The following is a 22,581-nucleotide window of genomic DNA, read 5'->3' as shown; positions in this document are numbered from 1 at the left end:
AGAAACAGAGGCGGGGTATCAGATATGGGGAATCAGAGGTGGGGAATCAGGGGTGGGGTATCAGAGGCTGGGTATCAGACACGCCGATTCAGAGGTGGGGAATCAGAGATGGGGAATCAGAGGCGGGGAATCAGAGGCAGGGAATCAGATGTGCGGAATCAGAGATGGGGAATCAGAGGCAGCGAATCAGAGGCGGGGAACCAGAGGCGGGCATTCAGAGGTGGGGAATCAGATATGGGGAATCAGAGGTGGGGAATCAGGGGCGGGGTATCAGAGGCTGGGTATCAGACACGGGGATTCAGAGGCGGGGAATCAGAGATGGGAATCAGAGGCGGGTAATCAGAGGCAGGGAATCAGATGTGCGGAATCAGAGATGGGGAATCAGAGGCAGCGAATCAGAGGCGGGGAACCAGAGGCGGGGAAACAGAGGTGGGGAATCAGATATGGGGAATCAGAGGTGGGGAATCAGAGGTTGGGAAACAGAGGCAGGGAATCAGAGGCGGGGAGTCAGAGGCGGGGAATCAGAGGCAGGGAATCAGATGTGCGGAATCAGAGATGGGGAATCAGAGGCAGCGAATCAGAGGCGGGGAACCAGAGGCGGGGAATCAGAGGCCGGGAATCAGAGGCCGGGAATGAGAGGCTGGGAATCAGAGGCCGGGAATCAGAGATGGGGAATCAGAGGCGGGGAATCAAACACGGGGAATCAGATCTGGGGAATCAGAGGCGGGGAATCAGAGTTGGGGAATCAGATGCGGCGAATCAGATATGGGGAAACAGAGGCGGGGAATCAGAGGCGGGGAATCAGAGGCGCAGAAACAGAGGCGGGGTATCAGATATGGGGAATCAGAGGTGGGGAATCAGGGGTGGGGTATCAGAGGCTGGGTATCAGACACGCGGATTCAGAGGTGGGGAATCAGAGATGGGGAATCAGAGGCGGGGAATCAGAGGCAGGGAATCAGATGTGCGGAATCAGAGATGGGGAATCAGAGGCAGCGAATCAGAGGCGGGGAACCAGAGGCGGGCATTCAGAGGTGGGGTATCAGATATGGGGAATCAGAGGTTGGGAAGCAGAGGCAGGGAATCAGAGGCGGGGAGTCAGAGGCGGTGAATCAGAGGCAGGGAATCAGATGTGCGGAATCAGAGATGGGGAATCAGAGGCAGCGAATCAGAGGCGGGGAACAAGAGGCGGGGATTCAGAGGCGGGGAATCAGATATGGGGAAACAGAGGCGGGGAATTAGAGGCGGGCAAACAGAGGCGGGGAATCAGATATGGGGATTCAGAGGTGGGGAATCAGAGGTTGTGAATCAGAGATGGGGAATCACAGGCGGGAAATCAGAGGCAGGGAATCAGAGCTGGGGAATCAGAGGCGGGGAATCAGAGCTGGGGAATCAGAGGCAGGGAATCAGAGTTGGGGATTCAGAGGCGGGAAATCAGAGCTGGGGAATCAGAGGCGGGGAATCAGAGGCAGGGAATCAGAGGCGGGGAATCAGAGGCAGGGAATCAGATATGGGGATTCAGAGGTGGGGAATCAGAGCTGGGGAATCAGAGTCGGGGAATCAGAGTTTGGGAATCAGAGGCAGGGAATTAGATATGGGGAAACAGATGCGGGGAATCAGAGGTGGGGAAACAGAGCTGGGGAATCAGAGGTGTGGAATCAGAGTTGGGGAATCAGAGGCGGGGAATCAGATATGGGGAATCAGAGGCAGGGAATCAGAGGCGCGGAAAGAGAGGCGGGGAATCAGATATGGGGAATCAGAGGTGGGGAATCAGATATGGGGAAACAGAGGCGGGGAATCAGAGGCGGGGAAACAGAGGCTGGGAATCTGATATGGGGAATCAGAGGTGGCGAATGAAAGGCGGTGAATCAGAGATGGGGAATCAGAGGCGGGGAATCAGAGGCAGGGAATCAAACACGGGGAATCAGAGGTGGGGAATCAGAGCTGGGGAATCAGAGGCTGGGTATCAGAGTTGGGGAAAGAGAGGCGGGGAATCAGAGGCGGGGAATCAGAGGCACAGAAACAGAGGTGGGGTATCAGATATGGGGAATCAGAGGTGGGGAATCAGGGGCGGGGTATCAGAGGCTGTGTATCAGACACGGGGATTCAGAGGCGGGGAATCAGAGATGGGGAGTCAGAGGTGGGGAATCAGAGGCAGGGTATCAGATGTGCGGAATCAGAGATGGGGAATCAGAGGCAGCGAATCAGAGGCGGGGAACCAGAGGCGGGGATTCAGAGGCGGGGAATCAGATATGGGGAAACAGAGGCGGGGAATTAGAGGCGGGCAAACAGAGGCGGGGAATCAGATATGGGGAATCAGAGGTGGGGAATCAGAGGTTGTGAATCAGAGATGGGGAATCAGAGGCGGGAAATCAGAGGAAGGGAATCAGAGCTGGGGAATCAGAGGCGGGGTATCAGAGCTGGGGAATTAGAGGCAGGGAATCAGAGTTGGGGATTCAGAGGCGGGAAATCAGAGCTGGGGAATCAGAGGCGGGGAATCAGAGGCAGGGAATCAGATATGGGGATTCAGAGGTGGGGAATCAGAGGTTGGGAATCAGAGGCAGGGAATCGGAGGCAGGGAATCAGAGGCAGGGAATCAGATGTGGGGAATCAGAGGCGGGGAATCAGAGCTGGGGAATCAGAGTCGGGGAATCAGAGTTTGGGAATCAGAGGCGGGGAATTAGATATGGGGAAACAGAGGCGGGGAATCAGAGGTGGGGAAACAGAGCTGGGGAATCAGAGGTGGGGAATCAGAGTTGGGGAATCAGAGGCGGGGAATCAGAGGCCGGGAATCAGAGGCCGGGAATGAGAGGCCGGGAATCAGAGATGGGGAATCAGAGGCGGGGAATCAAACACGGGGAATCAGATCTGGGGAATCAGAGGCGGGGAATCAGATATGGGGAAACAGAGGCGGGGAATCAGAGGCGGGGAATCAGAGGCGCAGAAACAGAGGCGGGGTATCAGATATGGGGAATCAGAGGTGGGGAATCAGGGGCGGGGTATCAGAGGCTGGGTATCAGACACGGGGATTCAGAGGCGGGGAATCAGAGATGGAAATCAGAGGCGGGGAATCAGAGGCAGGGAATCAGATGTGCGGAATCAGAGATGGGGAATCAGAGGCAGCGAATCAGAGGCGGGGAACCAGAGGCGGGGAAACAGAGGTGGGGAATCAGATATGGGGAATCAGAGGTGGGGAATCAGAGGTTGGGAAACAGAGGCAGGGAATCAGAGGCGGGGAGTCAGAGGCGGGGAATCAGAGGCAGGGAATCAGATGTGCGGAATCAGAGATGGGGAATCAGAGGCAGCGAATCAGAGGCGGGGAACCAGAGGCGGGGAATCAGAGGCCGGGAATCAGAGGCCGGGAATGAGAGGCTGGGAATCAGAGGCCGGGAATCAGAGATGGGGAATCAGAGGCGGGGAATCAAACACGGGGAATCAGATCTGGGGAATCAGAGGCGGGGAATCAGAGTTGGGGAATCAGATGCGGCGAATCAGATATGGGGAAACAGAGGCGGGGAATCAGAGGCGGGGAATCAGAGGCGCAGAAACAGAGGCGGGGTATCAGATATGGGGAATCAGAGGTGGGGAATCAGGGGTGGGGTATCAGAGGCTGGGTATCAGACACGCGGATTCAGAGGTGGGGAATCAGAGATGGGGAATCAGAGGCGGGGAATCAGAGGCAGGGAATCAGATGTGCGGAATCAGAGATGGGGAATCAGAGGCAGCGAATCAGAGGCGGGGAACCAGAGGCGGGCATTCAGAGGTGGGGAATCAGATATGGGGAATCAGAGGTTGGGAAACAGAGGCAGGGAATCAGAGGCGCAGAAACAGAGGCGGGGTATCAGATATGGGGAATCAGAGGTGGGGAATCAGGGGCGGGGTATCAGAGGCTGGGTATCAGACACGGGGATTCAGAGGCGGGGAATCAGAGATGGGAATCAGAGGCGGGTAATCAGAGGCAGGGAATCAGATGTGCGGAATCAGAGATGGGGAATCAGAGGCAGCGAATCAGAGTCGGGGAACCAGAGGCGGGGATTCAGAGGCGGGGAATCAGATATGGGGAAACAGAGGCGGGGAATTAGAGGCGGGCAAACAGAGGTGGGGAATCAGATATGGGGATTCAGAGGTGGGGAATCAGAGGTTGTGAATCAGAGATGGGGAATCACAGGCGGGAAATCAGAGGCAGGGAATCAGAGCTGGGGAATCAGAGGCGGGGAATCAGAGCTGGGGAATGAGAGGCAGGGAATCAGAGTTGGGGATTCAGAGGCGGGAAATCAGAGCTGGGGAATCAGAGGCGGGGAATCAGAGGCAGGGAATCAGAGGCGGGGAATCAGAGGCAGGGAATCAGAGGCGCAGAAACAGAGGCGGGGTATCAGATATGGGGAATCAGAGGTGGGGAATCAGGGGCGGGGTATCAGAGGCTGGGTATCAGACACGGGGATTCAGAGGCGGGGAATCAGAGATGGGAATCAGAGGCGGGTAATCAGAGGCAGGGAATCAGATGTGCGGAATCAGAGATGGGGAATCAGAGGCAGCGAATCAGAGGTGGGGAACCAGAGGCGGGGAAACAGAGGTGGGGAATCAGATATGGGGAATCAGAGGTGGGGAATCAGAGGTTGGGAAACAGAGGCAGGGAATCAGAGGCGGGGAGTCAGAGGCGGGGAATCAGAGGCAGGGAATCAGATGTGCGGAATCAGAGATGGGGAATCAGAGGCAGCGAATCAGAGGCGGGGAACCAGAGGCGGGGAATCAGAGGCCGGGAATCAGAGGCCGGGAATGAGAGGCTGGGAATCAGAGGCCGGGAATCAGAGATGGGGAATCAGAGGCGGGGAATCAAACACGGGGAATCAGATCTGGGGAATCAGAGGCGGGGAATCAGAGTTGGGGAATCAGATGCGGCGAATCAGATATGGGGAAACAGAGGCGGGGAATCAGAGGCGGGGAATCAGAGGCGCAGAAACAGAGGCGGGGTATCAGATATGGGGAATCAGAGGTGGGGAATCAGGGGTGGGGTATCAGAGGCTGGGTATCAGACACGCGGATTCAGAGGTGGGGAATCAGAGATGGGGAATCAGAGGCGGGGAATCAGAGGCAGGGAATCAGATGTGCGGAATCAGAGATGGGGAATCAGAGGCAGCGAATCAGAGGCGGGGAACCAGAGGCGGGCATTCAGAGGTGGGGAATCAGATATGGGGAATCAGAGGTTGGGAAGCAGAGGCAGGGAATCAGAGGCGGGGAGTCAGAGGCGGGGAATCAGAGGCAGGGAATCAGATGTGCGGAATCAGAGATGGGGAATCAGAGGCAGCGAATCAGAGGCGGGGAACCAGAGGCGGGGATTCAGAGGCGGGGAATCAGATATGGGGAAACAGAGGCGGGGAATTAGAGGCGGGCAAACAGAGGCGGGGAATCAGATATGGGGATTCAGAGGTGGGGAATCAGAGGTTGTGAATCAGAGATGGGGAATCACAGGCGGGAAATCAGAGGCAGGGAATCAGAGCTGGGGAATCAGAGGCGGGGAATCAGAGCTGGGGAATCAGAGGCAGGGAATCAGAGTTGGGGATTCAGAGGCGGGAAATCAGAGCTGGGGAATCAGAGGCGGGGAATCAGAGGCAGGGAATCAGAGGCGGGGAATCAGAGGCAGGGAATCAGATATGGGGATTCAGAGGTGGGGAATCAGAGCTGGGGAATCAGAGTCGGGGAATCAGAGTTTGGGAATCAGAGGCGGGGAATTAGATATGGGGAAACAGAGGCGGGGAATCAGAGGTGGGGAAACAGAGCTGGGGAATCAGAGGTGTGGAATCAGAGTTGGGGAATCAGAGGTGGGGAATCAGATATGGGGAATCAGAGGCAGGGAATCAGAGGCGCGGAAAGAGAGGCGGGGAATCAGATATGGGGAATCAGAGGTGGGGAATCAGATATGGGGAAACAGAGGCGGGGAATCAGAGGCGGGGAAACAGAGGCTGGGAATCTGATATGGGGAATCAGAGGTGGCGAATGAAAGGCGGTGAATCAGAGATGGGGAATCAGAGGCGGGGAATCAGAGGCAGGGAATCAAACACGGGGAATCAGAGGTGGGGAATCAGAGCTGGGGAATCAGAGGCTGGGTATCAGAGTTGGGGAAAGAGAGGCGGGGAATCAGAGGCGGGGAATCAGAGGCACAGAAACAGAGGTGGGGTATCAGATATGGGGAATCAGAGGTGGGGAATCAGGGGCGGGGTATCAGAGGCTGTGTATCAGACACGGGGATTCAGAGGCGGGGAATCAGAGATGGGGAGTCAGAGGCGGGGAATCAGAGGCAGGGTATCAGATGTGCGGAATCAGAGATGGGGAATCAGAGGCAGCGAATCAGAGGCGGGGAACCAGAGGCGGGGATTCAGAGGCGGAGAATCAGATATGGGGAAACAGAGGCGGGGAATTAGAGGCGGGCAAACAGAGGCGGGGAATCAGATATGGGGAATCAGAGGTGGGGAATCAGAGGTTGTGAATCAGAGATGGGGAATCAGAGGCGGGAAATCAGAGGAAGGGAATCAGAGCTGGGGAATCAGAGGCGGGGTATCAGAGCTGGGGAATTAGAGGCAGGGAATCAGAGTTGGGGATTCAGAGGCGGGAAATCAGAGCTGGGGAATCAGAGGCGGGGAATCAGAGGCAGGGAATCAGATATGGGGATTCAGAGGTGGGGAATCAGAGGTTGGGAATCAGAGGCAGGGAATCGGAGGCAGGGAATCAGAGGCAGGGAATCAGATGTGGGGAATCAGAGGCGGGGAATCAGAGCTGGGGAATCAGAGTCGGGGAATCAGAGTTTGGGAATGAGAGGCGGGGAATTAGATATGGGGAAACAGAGGCGGGGAATCAGAGGTGGGGAAACAGAGCTGGGGAATCAGAGGTGGGGAATCAGAGTTGGGGAATCAGAGGCGGGGAATCAGATATGGGGAATCAGAGGCGGGGAATCAGAGGCGCGGAAAGAGAGGCGGGGAATCAGATATGGGGAATCAGAGGTGGGGAATCAGATATGGGGAAACAGAGGCGGGGAATCAGAGGCGGGGAAACAGAGGCGGGGAATCTGATATGGGGAATCAGAGGTGGCGAATGAAAGGCGGTGAATCAGAGATGGTGAATCAGAGGCGGGGAATCGGAGGCAGGGAATCAAACACGGGGAATCAGAGGTGGGGAATCAGAGCTGGGGAATCAGAGGCGGGGTATCAGAGTTGGGGAATCAGAGGCGGGATATCAGATATGGGGAAACAGAGGTGGGGAATCAGAGGCAGGGAAACAGAGGTGGGGAATCAGATATGGGGAATCAGAGGTGGGGATCAGAGGTTGGGAAACAGAGGCAGGGAATCAGAGGCGGGGAGTCAGAGGCGGGGAATCAGAGGCAGGGAATCAGATGTGCGGAATCAGAGATGGGGAATCAGAGGCAGCGAATCAGAGGCGGGGAACCAGAGGCGGGGAATCAGAGGCGGAGAATCAGAGCCTGGGAATCAGAGGCGGGGAATCAGAGGCGGGGAAACAGAGGCGGGGAAACAGATATGGGGACTCAGAGGTGGGGAATCAGAGGTTGGGAATCGGAGGCAGGGAATCAGAGGCAGGGAATCAGAGGCAGGGAATCAGAGGCAGGGAATCAGAGGTGGGGAATCAGAGGCAGGGAATCAGATGTGTGGAATCAGAGATGGGGAATCAGAGGCAGGGAATCAGAATCAGAAGCGGGGAATCAGAGGCCGGGAATCAGAGGCCGGGAATCAGATGCTGGGAATGAGAGGCCGGGAATCAGAGGTGGGGAATCAGAGTCCGGGAATCAGAGATGGGGATTCAGAGGCGGAAAATGAGATATGGAGTATCAGAGGCGGGGAATCAGAGGCGGGGAAACAGAGGTGGGGAATCAGATATGTGGAATCAGAGGTGGCGAATCAAAGGCGGTGAATCAGAGATGGGGAATCAGAGGCGGGGAATCAGAGGCAGGGAATCAAACACGGGAAATCAGAGGCGGGGAATTAGAGCTGGGGAATCAGAGGCGGGGAATCTGAGTTGGGGAATCAGAGGCAGGGAATCAGATATGGGGAATCAGAGGTGGCGAATCAAAGGCGGTGAAACAGAGATGGGGAATCAGGGCAGGGAATCAGAGGCAGGGAATCAAACACGGGGAATCAGAGCTGGGGAATCAGAGGCGGGAAATTAGAGTTGGGGAATCAGAGGAGGGGAATCAGATATGGGGAATCAGAGGTGGGGAATCAGAGGTTGGGAATCAGAGGCAGGGAATCAGAGGCGGGGAATCAGAGGCGGGGAATCAGAGGCTGGGAATCAGATGTGCGGAATCGGAGATGGGGAATCAGAGGCAGGGAATCAGAGGCGGGGAATCAGAGGCGGGGAATCAGAGGCCGGCAATCAGATATTGGGAAACAGAGGTGGTGAATCAGAGGTGGGGAATCAGAGGTTGGGAATCAGAGGTGGGGATCAGAGTCGGGGAATCAGAGGCAGGGAATCAGATGTGCGGAATCAGAGATGGGGAATCAGAGGTGGGGAATCAGAGGCTGTGAATCAGAGATGGGGAATCAGAGGTGGGGAATCAGAGGCAGGAAATCAGACACGGGGATTCAGATGCAGGGATTCAGAGGCGGGGAATCAGAGCTGGGGAATCAGAGGCGGGGAATCAGAGGCAGGGAATCAGAGGCGGGGAATCAGAGGCAGGGAATCAGATATGGGGATTCAGAGGTGGGGAATCAGAGGTTGGGAATCAGAGGTGGGGATCAGAGTCGGGGAAACAGAGGTGGGGAATCAGAGGTGGGGAAAGAGAGGCGGGGAATCAGATATGGGGAATCAGAGGTGGGGAATCAGATATGGGGAAACAGAGGCGGGGAATCAGAGGCGGGGAAACAGAGGCGGGGAATCTGATATGGGGAATCAGAGGTGGCGAATGAAAGGCGGTGAATCAGAGATGGTGAATCAGAGGCGGGGAATCGGAGGCAGGGAATCAAACACGGGGAATCAGAGGTGGGGAATCAGAGCTGGGGAATCAGAGGCGGGGTATCAGAGTTGGGGAATCAGAGGCGGGATATCAGATATGGGGAAACAGAGGTGGGGAATCAGAGGCAGGGAAACAGAGGTGGGGAATCAGATATGGGGAATCAGAGGTGGGGATCAGAGGTTGGGAAACAGAGGCAGGGAATCAGAGGCGGGGAGTCAGAGGCGGGGAATCAGAGGCAGGGAATCAGATGTGCGGAATCAGAGATGGGGAATCAGAGGCAGCGAATCAGAGGCGGGGAACCAGAGGCGGGGAATCAGAGGCGGAGAATCAGAGCCTGGGAATCAGAGGCGGGGAATCAGAGGCGGGGAAACAGAGGCGGGGAAACAGATATGGGGACTCAGAGGTGGGGAATCAGAGGTTGGGAATCGGAGGCAGGGAATCAGAGGCAGGGAATCAGAGGCAGGGAATCAGAGGCAGGGAATCAGAGGTGGGGAATCAGAGGCAGGGAATCAGATGTGTGGAATCAGAGATGGGGAATCAGAGGCAGGGAATCAGAATCAGAAGCGGGGAATCAGAGGCCGGGAATCAGAGGCCGGGAATCAGATGCTGGGAATGAGAGGCCGGGAATCAGAGGTGGGGAATCAGAGTCCGGGAATCAGAGATGGGGATTCAGAGGCGGAAAATGAGATATGGAGTATCAGAGGCGGGGAATCAGAGGCGGGGAAACAGAGGTGGGGAATCAGATATGTGGAATCAGAGGTGGCGAATCAAAGGCGGTGAATCAGAGATGGGGAATCAGAGGCGGGGAATCAGAGGCAGGGAATCAAACACGGGAAATCAGAGGCGGGGAATTAGAGCTGGGGAATCAGAGGCGGGGAATCTGAGTTGGGGAATCAGAGGCAGGGAATCAGATATGGGGAATCAGAGGTGGCGAATCAAAGGCGGTGAAACAGAGATGGGGAATCAGGGCAGGGAATCAGAGGCAGGGAATCAAACACGGGGAATCAGAGCTGGGGAATCAGAGGCGGGAAATTAGAGTTGGGGAATCAGAGGAGGGGAATCAGATATGGGGAATCAGAGGTGGGGAATCAGAGGTTGGGAATCAGAGGCAGGGAATCAGAGGCGGGGAATCAGAGGCGGGGAATCAGAGGCAGGGAATCAGATGTGCGGAATCGGAGATGGGGAATCAGAGGCAGGGAATCAGAGGCGGGGAATCAGAGGCGGGGAATCAGAGGCCGGCAATCAGATATTGGGAAACAGAGGTGGTGAATCAGAGGTGGGGAATCAGAGGTTGGGAATCAGAGGTGGGGATCAGAGTCGGGGAATCAGAGGCAGGGAATCAGATGTGCGGAATCAGAGATGGGGAATCAGAGGTGGGGAATCAGAGGCTGTGAATCAGAGATGGGGAATCAGAGGTGGGGAATCAGAGGCAGGAAATCAGACACGGGGATTCAGATGCAGGGATTCAGAGGCGGGGAATCAGAGCTGGGGAATCAGAGGCGGGGAATCAGAGGCAGGGAATCAGAGGCGGGGAATCAGAGGCAGGGAATCAGATATGGGGATTCAGAGGTGGGGAATCAGAGGTTGGGAATCAGAGGTGGGGATCAGAGTCGGGGAAACAGAGGTGGGGAATCAGATATGTGGAATCAGAGGTGGCGAATCAAAGGCGGTGAATCAGAGATGGGGAATCAGAGGCGGGGAATCAGAGGCAGGGAATCAAACACGGGAAATCAGAGGCGGGGAATTAGAGCTGGGGAATCAGAGGCGGGGAATCTGAGTTGGGGAATCAGAGGCAGGGAATCAGATATGGGGAATCAGAGGTGGCGAATCAAAGGCGGTGAAACAGAGATGGGGAATCCGGGCAGGGAATCAGAGGCAGGGAATCAAACACGGGGAATCAGAGCTGGGGAATCAGAGGCGGGAAATTAGAGTTGGGGAATCAGAGGAGGGGAATCAGATATGGGGAATCAGAGGTGGGGAATCAGAGGTTGGGAATCAGAGGCAGGGAATCAGAGGCGGGGAATCAGAGGCGGGGAATCAGAGGCAGGGAATCAGATGTGCGGAATCGGAGATGGGGAATCAGAGGCAGGGAATCAGAGGCGGGGAATCAGAGGCGGGGAATCAGAGGCCGGGAATCAGATATTGGGAAACAGAGGTGGGGAATCAGAGGTGGGGAATCAGAGGTTGGGAATCAGAGGTGGGGATCAGAGTCGGGGAATCAGAGGCAGGGAATCAGATGTGCGGAATCAGAGATGGGGAATCAGAGGTGGGGAATCAGAGGCTGTGAATCAGAGATGGGGAATCAGAGGTGGGGAATCAGAGGCAGGAAATCAGACACGGGGATTCAGATGCAGGGATTCAGAGGCGGGGAATCAGAGCTGGGGAATCAGAGGCGGGGAATCAGAGGCAGGGAATCAGAGGCGGGGAATCAGAGGCAGGGAATCAGATATGGGGATTCAGAGGTGGGGAATCAGAGGTTGGGAATCAGAGGTGGGGATCAGAGGCAGGAAATCAGACACGGGGATTCAGAGGCTGGGAATCAGACGGGGGGAATCAAAGGCGGGGAATCAGAGCTGGGGAATCAGAGGCAGGGAATCAGAGTTGGGGATTCAGAGGCGGGGAATCAGATATGGGGAAACAGAGGCGGGGAATCAGAGGCGGGCAAACAGAGGCGGGGAATTAGATATGGGGAATCAGAGGTGGGGAATCAGAGGTGGTGAATCAGAGATGGGGAATCACAGGCGGGGAATCAGAGGCAGGGAATAGAACGCGGGGAATCAGAGGCAGGGAATCAGATATGGGGAATCAGAGGTGGCGAATCAAAGGCGGTGAAACAGAGATGGGGAATCAGGGCAGGGAATCAGAGGCAGGGAATCAAACACGGGGAATCAGAGCTGGGGAATCAGAGGCGGGAAATTAGAGTTGGGGAATCAGAGGCTGGGAATCAAAGTTGGGGAATCAGAGGCAGGGAATCAGATATGGGGAAACAGAGGTGGGGAATCAGAGGCAGGGAAACAGAGGTGGGGAATCAGATATGGGGAATCAGAGGTGGGGAATCAGAGGTTGGGAAACAGAGGCAGAAAATCAGAGGCGGGGAGTCAGAGGCGGGGAGTCAGAGGCGGGGAATCAGAGGCAGGGAATCAGATGTGCGGAATCAGAGATGGGGAATCAGAGGCAGCGAATCAGAGGCGGGGACCCAGAGGCGGGGAATCAGAGGCCGGGAATCAGAGGCCGGGAATGAGAGGCCGGGAATCAGAGATGGGGAATCAGAGGCGGGGAATCAAACACGGGGAATCACATCTGGGGAATCAGAGGCGGGGAATCAGATATGGGGAAACAGAGGCGGGGAATCAGAGGCGGGGAATCAGAGGCGCAGAAACAGAGGCGGGGTATCAGATATGGGGAATCAGAGGTGGGGAAACAGGGGCGGGGTATCAGAGGCTGGGTATCAGACACGGGGATTCAGAGGCGGGGAATCAGAGATGGGAATCAGAGGCGGGGAATCAGAGGCAGGGAATCAGATGTGCGGAATCAGAGATGGGGAATCAGAGGCAGCGAATCAGAGGCGGGGAACCAGAGGCGGGGAAACAGAGGTGGGGAATCAGATATGGGGAATCAGAGGTGGGGAATCAGAGGTTGGGAAACAGAGGCAGGGAATCAGAGGCGGGGAGTCAGAGGCGGGGAATCAGAGGCAGGGAATCAGATGTGCGGAATCAGAGATGGGGAATCAGAGGCAGCGAATCAGAGGCGGGGAACCAGAGGCGGGGAATCAGAGGCCGGGAATCAGAGGCCGGGAATGAGAGGCTGGGAATCAGAGGCCGGGAATCAGAGATGGGGAATCAGAGGCGGGGAATCAAACACGGGGAATCAGATCTGGGGAATCAGAGGCGGGGAATCAGAGTTGGGGAATCAGATGCGGCGAATCAGATATGGGGAAACAGAGGCGGGGAATCAGAGGCGGGGAATCAGAGGCGCAGAAACAGAGGCGGGGTATCAGATATGGGGAATCAGAGGTGGGGAATCAGGGGTGGGGTATCAGAGGCTGGGTATCAGACACACGGATTCAGAGGTGGGGAATCAGAGATGGGGAATCAGAGGCGGGGAATCAGAGGCAGGGAATCAGATGTGCGGAATCAGAGATGGGGAATCAGAGGCAGCGAATCAGAGGCGGGGAACCAGAGGCGGGCATTCAGAGGTGGGGAATCAGATATGGGGAATCAGAGGTTGGGAATCAGAGGCAGGGAATCAGAGGCGGGGAGTCAGAGGCGGGGAATCGGAGGCAGGGAATCAGATGTGCGGAATCAGAGATGGGGAATCAGAGGCAGCGAATCAGAGGCGGGGAACCAGAGGCGGGGATTCAGAGGCGGGGAATCAGATATGGGGAAACAGAGGCGGGGAATTAGAGGCGGGCAAACAGAGGCGGGGAATCAGATATGGGGATTCAGAGGTGGGGAATCAGAGGTTGTGAATCAGAGATGGGGAATCACAGGCGGGTAATCAGAGGCAGGGAATCAGAGCTGGGGAATCAGAGGCGGGGAATCAGAGCTGGGGAATCAGAGGCAGGGAATCAGAGTTGGGGATTCAGAGGCGGGAAATCAGAGCTGGGGAATCAGAGGCGGGGAATCAGAGGCAGGGAATCAGAGGCGGGGAATCAGAGGCAGGGAATCAGAGGCGCAGAAACAGAGGCGGGGTATCAGATATGGGGAATCAGAGGTGGGGAATCAGGGGCGGGGTATCAGAGGCTGGGTATCAGACACGGGGATTCAAAGGCGGGGAATAAGAGATGGGAATCAGAGGCGGGTAATCAGAGGCAGGGAATCAGATGTGCGGAATCAGAGATGGGGAATCAGAGGCAGCGAATCAGAGGCGGGGAACCAGAGGCGGGGAAACAGAGGTGGGGAATCAGATATGGGGAATCAGAGGTGGGGAATCAGAGGTTGGGAAACAGAGGCAGGGAATCAGAGGCGGGGAGTCAGAGGCGGGGAATCAGAGGCAGGGAATCAGATGTGCGGAATCAGAGATGGGGAATCAGAGGCAGCGAATCAGAGGCGGGGAACCAGAGGCGGGGAATCAGAGGCCGGGAATCAGAGGCCGGGAATGAGAGGCTGGGAATCAGAGGCCGGGAATCAGAGATGGGGAATCAGAGGCGGGGAATCAAACACGGGGAATCAGATCTGGGGAATCAGAGGCGGGGAATCAGAGTTGGGGAATCAGATGCGGCGAATCAGATATGGGGAAACAGAGGCGGGGAATCAGAGGCGGGGAATCAGAGGCGCAGAAACAGAGGCGGGGTATCAGATATGGGGAATCAGAGGTGGGGAATCAGGGGTGGGGTATCAGAGGCTGGGTATCAGACACGCGGATTCAGAGGTGGGGAATCAGAGATGGGGAATCAGAGGCGGGGAATCAGAGGCAGGGAATCAGATGTGCGGAATCAGAGATGGGGAATCAGAGGCAGCGAATCAGAGGCGGGGAACCAGAGGCGGGCATTCAGAGGTGGGGAATCAGATATGGGGAATCAGAGGTGGGGAATCAGGGGCGGGGTATCAGAGGCTGGGTATCAGACACGGGGATTCAGAGGCGGGGAATCAGAGATGGGAATCAGAGGCGGGTAATCAGAGGCAGGGAATCAGATGTGCGGAATCAGAGATGGGGAATCAGAGGCAGCGAATCAGAGGCGGGGAACCAGAGGCGGGGAAACAGAGGTGGGGAATCAGATATGGGGAATCAGAGGTGGGGAATCAGAGGTTGGGAAACAGAGGCAGGGAATCAGAGGCGGGGAGTCAGAGGCGGGGAATCAGAGGCAGGGAATCAGATGTGCGGAATCAGAGATGGGGAATCAGAGGCAGCGAATCAGAGGCGGGGAACCAGAGGCGGGGAATCAGAGGCCGGGAATCAGAGGCCGGGAATGAGAGGCTGGGAATCAGAGGCCGGGAATCAGAGATGGGGAATCAGAGGCGGGGAATCAAACACGGGGAATCAGATCTGGGGAATCAGAGGCGGGGAATCAGAGTTGGGGAATCAGATGCGGCGAATCAGATATGGGGAAACAGAGGCGGGGAATCAGAGGCGGGGAATCAGAGGCGCAGAAACAGAGGCGGGGTATCAGATATGGGGAATCAGAGGTGGGGAATCAGGGGTGGGGTATCAGAGGCTGGGTATCAGACACGCGGATTCAGAGGTGGGGAATCAGAGATGGGGAATCAGAGGCGGGGAATCAGAGGCAGGGAATCAGATGTGCGGAATCAGAGATGGGGAATCAGAGGCAGCGAATCAGAGGCGGGGAACCAGAGGCGGGCATTCAGAGGTGGGGTATCAGATATGGGGAATCAGAGGTTGGGAAGCAGAGGCAGGGAATCAGAGGCGGGGAGTCAGAGGCGGTGAATCAGAGGCAGGGAATCAGATGTGCGGAATCAGAGATGGGGAATCAGAGGCAGCGAATCAGAGGCGGGGAACAAGAGGCGGGGATTCAGAGGCGGGGAATCAGATATGGGGAAACAGAGGCGGGGAATTAGAGGCGGGCAAACAGAGGCGGGGAATCAGATATGGGGATTCAGAGGTGGGGAATCAGAGGTTGTGAATCAGAGATGGGGAATCACAGGCGGGAAATCAGAGGCAGGGAATCAGAGCTGGGGAATCAGAGGCGGGGAATCAGAGCTGGGGAATCAGAGGCAGGGAATCAGAGTTGGGGATTCAGAGGCGGGAAATCAGAGCTGGGGAATCAGAGGCGGGGAATCAGAGGCAGGGAATCAGAGGCGGGGAATCAGAGGCAGGGAATCAGATATGGGGATTCAGAGGTGGGGAATCAGAGCTGGGGAATCAGAGTCGGGGAATCAGAGTTTGGGAATCAGAGGCAGGGAATTAGATATGGGGAAACAGATGCGGGGAATCAGAGGTGGGGAAACAGAGCTGGGGAATCAGAGGTGTGGAATCAGAGTTGGGGAATCAGAGGCGGGGAATCAGATATGGGGAATCAGAGGCAGGGAATCAGAGGCGCGGAAAGAGAGGCGGGGAATCAGATATGGGGAATCAGAGGTGGGGAATCAGATATGGGGAAACAGAGGCGGGGAATCAGAGGCGGGGAAACAGAGGCTGGGAATCTGATATGGGGAATCAGAGGTGGCGAATGAAAGGCGGTGAATCAGAGATGGGGAATCAGAGGCGGGGAATCAGAGGCAGGGAATCAAACACGGGGAATCAGAGGTGGGGAATCAGAGCTGGGGAATCAGAGGCTGGGTATCAGAGTTGGGGAAAGAGAGGCGGGGAATCAGAGGCGGGGAATCAGAGGCACAGAAACAGAGGTGGGGTATCAGATATGGGGAATCAGAGGTGGGGAATCAGGGGCGGGGTATCAGAGGCTGTGTATCAGACACGGGGATTCAGAGGCGGGGAATCAGAGATGGGGAGTCAGAGGTGGGGAATCAGAGGCAGGGTATCAGATGTGCGGAATCAGAGATGGGGAATCAGAGGCAGCGAATCAGAGGCGGGGAACCAGAGGCGGGGATTCAGAGGCGGGGAATCAGATATGGGGAAACAGAGGCGGGGAATTAGAGGCGGGCAAACAGAGGCGGGGAATCAGATATGGGGAATCAGAGGTGGGGAATCAGAGGTTGTGAATCAGAGATGGGGAATCAGAGGCGGGAAATCAGAGGAAGGGAATCAGAGCTGGGGAATCAGAGGCGGGGTATCAGAGCTGGGGAATTAGAGGCAGGGAATCAGAGTTGGGGATTCAGAGGCGGGAAATCAGAGCTGGGGAATCAGAGGCGGGGAATCAGAGGCAGGGAATCAGATATGGGGATTCAGAGGTGGGGAATCAGAGGTTGGGAATCAGAGGCAGGGAATCGGAGGCAGGGAATCAGAGGCAGGGAATCAGATGTGGGGAATCAGAGGCGGGGAATCAGAGCTGGGGAATCAGAGTCGGGGAATCAGAGTTTGGGAATCAGAGGCGGGGAATTAGATATGGGGAAACAGAGGCGGGGAATCAGAGGTGGGGAAACAGAGCTGGGGAATCAGAGGTGGGGAATCAGAGTTGGGGAATCAGAGGCGGGGAATCAGAGGCCGGGAATCAGAGGCCGGGAATGAGAGGCCGGGAATCAGAGATGGGGAATCAGAGGCGGGGAATCAAACACGGGGAATCAGATCTGGGGAATCAGAGGCGGGGAATCAGATATGGGGAAACAGAGGCGGGGAATCAGAGGCGGGGAATCAGAGGCGCAGAAACAGAGGCGGGGTATCAGATATGGGGAATCAGAGGTGGGGAATCAGGGGCGGGGTATCAGAGGCTGGGTATCAGACACGGGGATTCAGAGGCGGGGAATCAGAGATGGAAATCAGAGGCGGGGAATCAGAGGCAGGGAATCAGATGTGCGGAATCAGAGATGGGGAATCAGAGGCAGCGAATCAGAGGCGGGGAACCAGAGGCGGGGAAACAGAGGTGGGGAATCAGATATGGGGAATCAGAGGTGGGGAATCAGAGGTTGGGAAACAGAGGCAGGGAATCAGAGGCGGGGAGTCAGAGGCGGGGAATCAGAGGCAGGGAATCAGATGTGCGGAATCAGAGATGGGGAATCAGAGGCAGCGAATCAGAGGCGGGGAACCAGAGGCGGGGAATCAGAGGCCGGGAATCAGAGGCCGGGAATGAGAGGCTGGGAATCAGAGGCCGGGAATCAGAGATGGGGAATCAGAGGCGGGGAATCAAACACGGGGAATCAGATCTGGGGAATCAGAGGCGGGGAATCAGAGTTGGGGAATCAGATGCGGCGAATCAGATATGGGGAAACAGAGGCGGGGAATCAGAGGCGGGGAATCAGAGGCGCAGAAACAGAGGCGGGGTATCAGATATGGGGAATCAGAGGTGGGGAATCAGGGGTGGGGTATCAGAGGCTGGGTATCAGACACGCGGATTCAGAGGTGGGGAATCAGAGATGGGGAATCAGAGGCGGGGAATCAGAGGCAGGGAATCAGATGTGCGGAATCAGAGATGGGGAATCAGAGGCAGCGAATCAGAGGCGGGGAACCAGAGGCGGGCATTCAGAGGTGGGGAATCAGATATGGGGAATCAGAGGTTGGGAAACAGAGGCAGGGAATCAGAGGCGCAGAAACAGAGGCGGGGTATCAGATATGGGGAATCAGAGGTGGGGAATCAGGGGCGGGGTATCAGAGGCTGGGTATCAGACACGGGGATTCAGAGGCGGGGAATCAGAGATGGGAATCAGAGGCGGGTAATCAGAGGCAGGGAATCAGATGTGCGGAATCAGAGATGGGGAATCAGAGGCAGCGAATCAGAGTCGGGGAACCAGAGGCGGGGATTCAGAGGCGGGGAATCAGATATGGGGAAACAGAGGCGGGGAATTAGAGGCGGGCAAACAGAGGTGGGGAATCAGATATGGGGATTCAGAGGTGGGGAATCAGAGGTTGTGAATCAGAGATGGGGAATCACAGGCGGGAAATCAGAGGCAGGGAATCAGAGCTGGGGAATCAGAGGCGGGGAATCAGAGCTGGGGAATGAGAGGCAGGGAATCAGAGTTGGGGATTCAGAGGCGGGAAATCAGAGCTGGGGAATCAGAGGCGGGGAATCAGAGGCAGGGAATCAGAGGCGGGGAATCAGAGGCAGGGAATCAGAGGCGCAGAAACAGAGGCGGGGTATCAGATATGGGGAATCAGAGGTGGGGAATCAGGGGCGGGGTATCAGAGGCTGGGTATCAGACACGGGGATTCAGAGGCGGGGAATCAGAGATGGGAATCAGAGGCGGGTAATCAGAGGCAGGGAATCAGATGTGCGGAATCAGAGATGGGGAATCAGAGGCAGCGAATCAGAGGTGGGGAACCAGAGGCGGGGAAACAGAGGTGGGGAATCAGATATGGGGAATCAGAGGTGGGGAATCAGAGGTTGGGAAACAGAGGCAGGGAATCAGAGGCGGGGAGTCAGAGGCGGGGAATCAGAGGCAGGGAATCAGATGTGCGGAATCAGAGATGGGGAATCAGAGGCAGCGAATCAGAGGCGGGGAACCAGAGGCGGGGAATCAGAGGCCGGGAATCAGAGGCCGGGAATGAGAGGCTGGGAATCAGAGGCCGGGAATCAGAGATGGGGAATCAGAGGCGGGGAATCAAACACGGGGAATCAGATCTGGGGAATCAGAGGCGGGGAATCAGAGTTGGGGAATCAGATGCGGCGAATCAGATATGGGGAAACAGAGGCGGGGAATCAGAGGCGGGGAATCAGAGGCGCAGAAACAGAGGCGGGGTATCAGATATGGGGAATCAGAGGTGGGGAATCAGGGGTGGGGTATCAGAGGCTGGGTATCAGACACGCGGATTCAGAGGTGGGGAATCAGAGATGGGGAATCAGAGGCGGGGAATCAGAGGCAGGGAATCAGATGTGCGGAATCAGAGATGGGGAATCAGAGGCAGCGAATCAGAGGCGGGGAACCAGAGGCGGGCATTCAGAGGTGGGGAATCAGATATGGGGAATCAGAGGTTGGGAAGCAGAGGCAGGGAATCAGAGGCGGGGAGTCAGAGGCGGGGAATCAGAGGCAGGGAATCAGATGTGCGGAATCAGAGATGGGGAATCAGAGGCAGCGAATCAGAGGCGGGGAACCAGAGGCGGGGATTCAGAGGCGGGGAATCAGATATGGGGAAACAGAGGCGGGGAATTAGAGGCGGGCAAACAGAGGCGGGGAATCAGATATGGGGATTCAGAGGTGGGGAATCAGAGGTTGTGAATCAGAGATGGGGAATCACAGGCGGGAAATCAGAGGCAGGGAATCAGAGCTGGGGAATCAGAGGCGGGGAATCAGAGCTGGGGAATCAGAGGCAGGGAATCAGAGTTGGGGATTCAGAGGCGGGAAATCAGAGCTGGGGAATCAGAGGCGGGGAATCAGAGGCAGGGAATCAGAGGCGGGGAATCAGAGGCAGGGAATCAGATATGGGGATTCAGAGGTGGGGAATCAGAGCTGGGGAATCAGAGTCGGGGAATCAGAGTTTGGGAATCAGAGGCGGGGAATTAGATATGGGGAAACAGAGGCGGGGAATCAGAGGTGGGGAAACAGAGCTGGGGAATCAGAGGTGTGGAATCAGAGTTGGGGAATCAGAGGTGGGGAATCAGATATGGGGAATCAGAGGCAGGGAATCAGAGGCGCGGAAAGAGAGGCGGGGAATCAGATATGGGGAATCAGAGGTGGGGAATCAGATATGGGGAAACAGAGGCGGGGAATCAGAGGCGGGGAAACAGAGGCTGGGAATCTGATATGGGGAATCAGAGGTGGCGAATGAAAGGCGGTGAATCAGAGATGGGGAATCAGAGGCGGGGAATCAGAGGCAGGGAATCAAACACGGGGAATCAGAGGTGGGGAATCAGAGCTGGGGAATCAGAGGCTGGGTATCAGAGTTGGGGAAAGAGAGGCGGGGAATCAGAGGCGGGGAATCAGAGGCACAGAAACAGAGGTGGGGTATCAGATATGGGGAATCAGAGGTGGGGAATCAGGGGCGGGGTATCAGAGGCTGTGTATCAGACACGGGGATTCAGAGGCGGGGAATCAGAGATGGGGAGTCAGAGGCGGGGAATCAGAGGCAGGGTATCAGATGTGCGGAATCAGAGATGGGGAATCAGAGGCAGCGAATCAGAGGCGGGGAACCAGAGGCGGGGATTCAGAGGCGGAGAATCAGATATGGGGAAACAGAGGCGGGGAATTAGAGGCGGGCAAACAGAGGCGGGGAATCAGATATGGGGAATCAGAGGTGGGGAATCAGAGGTTGTGAATCAGAGATGGGGAATCAGAGGCGGGAAATCAGAGGAAGGGAATCAGAGCTGGGGAATCAGAGGCGGGGTATCAGAGCTGGGGAATTAGAGGCAGGGAATCAGAGTTGGGGATTCAGAGGCGGGAAATCAGAGCTGGGGAATCAGAGGCGGGGAATCAGAGGCAGGGAATCAGATATGGGGATTCAGAGGTGGGGAATCAGAGGTTGGGAATCAGAGGCAGGGAATCGGAGGCAGGGAATCAGAGGCAGGGAATCAGATGTGGGGAATCAGAGGCGGGGAATCAGAGCTGGGGAATCAGAGTCGGGGAATCAGAGTTTGGGAATGAGAGGCGGGGAATTAGATATGGGGAAACAGAGGCGGGGAATCAGAGGTGGGGAAACAGAGCTGGGGAATCAGAGGTGGGGAATCAGAGTTGGGGAATCAGAGGCGGGGAATCAGATATGGGGAATCAGAGGCGGGGAATCAGAGGCGCGGAAAGAGAGGCGGGGAATCAGATATGGGGAATCAGAGGTGGGGAATCAGATATGGGGAAACAGAGGCGGGGAATCAGAGGCGGGGAAACAGAGGCGGGGAATCTGATATGGGGAATCAGAGGTGGCGAATGAAAGGCGGTGAATCAGAGATGGTGAATCAGAGGCGGGGAATCGGAGGCAGGGAATCAAACACGGGGAATCAGAGGTGGGGAATCAGAGCTGGGGAATCAGAGGCGGGGTATCAGAGTTGGGGAATCAGAGGCGGGATATCAGATATGGGGAAACAGAGGTGGGGAATCAGAGGCAGGGAAACAGAGGTGGGGAATCAGATATGGGGAATCAGAGGTGGGGATCAGAGGTTGGGAAACAGAGGCAGGGAATCAGAGGCGGGGAGTCAGAGGCGGGGAATCAGAGGCAGGGAATCAGATGTGCGGAATCAGAGATGGGGAATCAGAGGCAGCGAATCAGAGGCGGGGAACCAGAGGCGGGGAATCAGAGGCGGAGAATCAGAGCCTGGGAATCAGAGGCGGGGAATCAGAGGCGGGGAAACAGAGGCGGGGAAACAGATATGGGGACTCAGAGGTGGGGAATCAGAGGTTGGGAATCGGAGGCAGGGAATCAGAGGCAGGGAATCAGAGGCAGGGAATCAGAGGCAGGGAATCAGAGGTGGGGAATCAGAGGCAGGGAATCAGATGTGTGGAATCAGAGATGGGGAATCAGAGGCAGGGAATCAGAATCAGAAGCGGGGAATCAGAGGCCGGGAATCAGAGGCCGGGAATCAGATGCTGGGAATGAGAGGCCGGGAATCAGAGGTGGGGAATCAGAGTCCGGGAATCAGAGATGGGGATTCAGAGGCGGAAAATGAGATATGGAGTATCAGAGGCGGGGAATCAGAGGCGGGGAAACAGAGGTGGGGAATCAGATATGTGGAATCAGAGGTGGCGAATCAAAGGCGGTGAATCAGAGATGGGGAATCAGAGGCGGGGAATCAGAGGCAGGGAATCAAACACGGGAAATCAGAGGCGGGGAATTAGAGCTGGGGAATCAGAGGCGGGGAATCTGAGTTGGGGAATCAGAGGCAGGGAATCAGATATGGGGAATCAGAGGTGGCGAATCAAAGGCGGTGAAACAGAGATGGGGAATCAGGGCAGGGAATCAGAGGCAGGGAATCAAACACGGGGAATCAGAGCTGGGGAATCAGAGGCGGGAAATTAGAGTTGGGGAATCAGAGGAGGGGAATCAGATATGGGGAATCAGAGGTGGGGAATCAGAGGTTGGGAATCAGAGGCAGGGAATCAGAGGCGGGGAATCAGAGGCGGGGAATCAGAGGCTGGGAATCAGATGTGCGGAATCGGAGATGGGGAATCAGAGGCAGGGAATCAGAGGCGGGGAAT

This window comes from Narcine bancroftii, chromosome 7 (assembly GCF_036971445.1).
Source record: "Narcine bancroftii isolate sNarBan1 chromosome 7, sNarBan1.hap1, whole genome shotgun sequence".
Lineage (NCBI taxonomy): Eukaryota > Metazoa > Chordata > Chondrichthyes > Torpediniformes > Narcinidae > Narcine > Narcine bancroftii.
The sequence above is the reverse complement of the archived record's forward strand: the minus strand, read 5'-3'. Positions refer to the sequence as shown.